We start from the raw sequence: 1291 nt of genomic DNA, 5'->3' as shown, positions 1-1291 counted from the left end.
GTAATTTTTAATCTCTTTAATATTTTATTTTCAATTTTTTTCTAATATTATAAATTTTTAGTAATATAAATTTATGTTTTATGTTCCTTTACTTGATTGTTATGCATTATACATATTCATAAAATTACTTGTGTATTTTTTTATGAAATTAAGTTGTATATGAACTTTAGAAATGACTTTATCAATATACTAATTTAAAACATATATTTTCTTATTTTCTATAATAAAATTGAAAAGATATTTTATAAAAAAATTATTAATAAAATGAGAGATAAGTGGTTAAACGATTATTTGATGACATATTATAATAGCCAGAAAAATAAGTAAATAAATAAATAAGTAAGATGGTGAAATCTACTTTTAAATATTTTTTTCTTTTCTAACCTTAGTCATACACCAACATTTTTCACTCACCTCACCCCGTCACTATCTCTAAACCCCACACACACGCATTCTCAATCTCACCCATGCTCAGAGAAAAAAAGAGAGGAGGGAGGAGAAAGATAGCGCCGATAGAACTGGAAGCCGCCGTCACCGTTGAGAAACAGAACGGAAGAGAGAGAGGAAGATCGAACGGAAAAGAAAAAGATAGACGCAGAGGAGAAGGAAGCGCGCAACGGGGAGAAGAGGAGAAAGGCTTCGTCCTCGCGATCGCCGTGCACCATCATGGCTCGTGGAGTCGGGGAGAGCCATCACCGTCGCCGTTCAGGTGAACCTGAATCAAGCTATCGTCCTTGCTGTCAGAGTTGTTGGTGCCGCTAGAGCTATTCCTGTCATTATCCCAGTCTAGCCTTTTTTTCCTGATTTTGCTCTAGCTGTCATGTCCTATTCTGCCACAATTTAATCTGTCTTGTCTTTGTTTTAATTCAACTTTAGTTTTGCTCTATTTTTTATTCTCAGAACTATCTCCAGTTCCACCTTGTCACTGTTTTGGTATAAATTCTGCACTCATTCGTTCCATTCTATTTCAATCCTTCTCACTTTGAATTTGGCACTTTAGGTTCGGTATCTTTAGTTCCTTGGGACCAAATTGTGAGTAGACTTTATATTTATAACTGTTTTGCTTTTCGTCTATAATTATTTTAGTATACGATGCATTAAACTTATAATTATACTTACAAAGATTATCAAAATTACTATCAAAGAATTTTAATTTGGCTTGAATGATCAATTTATTAAAACTAAATATCTATTCTTGTTAAGCTCATTTTAATATGCACGAGACTATATATTTTTATGAGACATATCAGATCGAGAGAGGGAGAAGAGCAGATCCTCTCAACACTAGAAA

The sequence above is a fragment of the Arachis ipaensis genome, chromosome B08, assembly GCF_000816755.2.
Source record: "Arachis ipaensis cultivar K30076 chromosome B08, Araip1.1, whole genome shotgun sequence".
Classification (NCBI taxonomy): domain Eukaryota; kingdom Viridiplantae; phylum Streptophyta; class Magnoliopsida; order Fabales; family Fabaceae; genus Arachis; species Arachis ipaensis.
The sequence above is the reverse complement of the archived record's forward strand: the minus strand, read 5'-3'. Positions refer to the sequence as shown.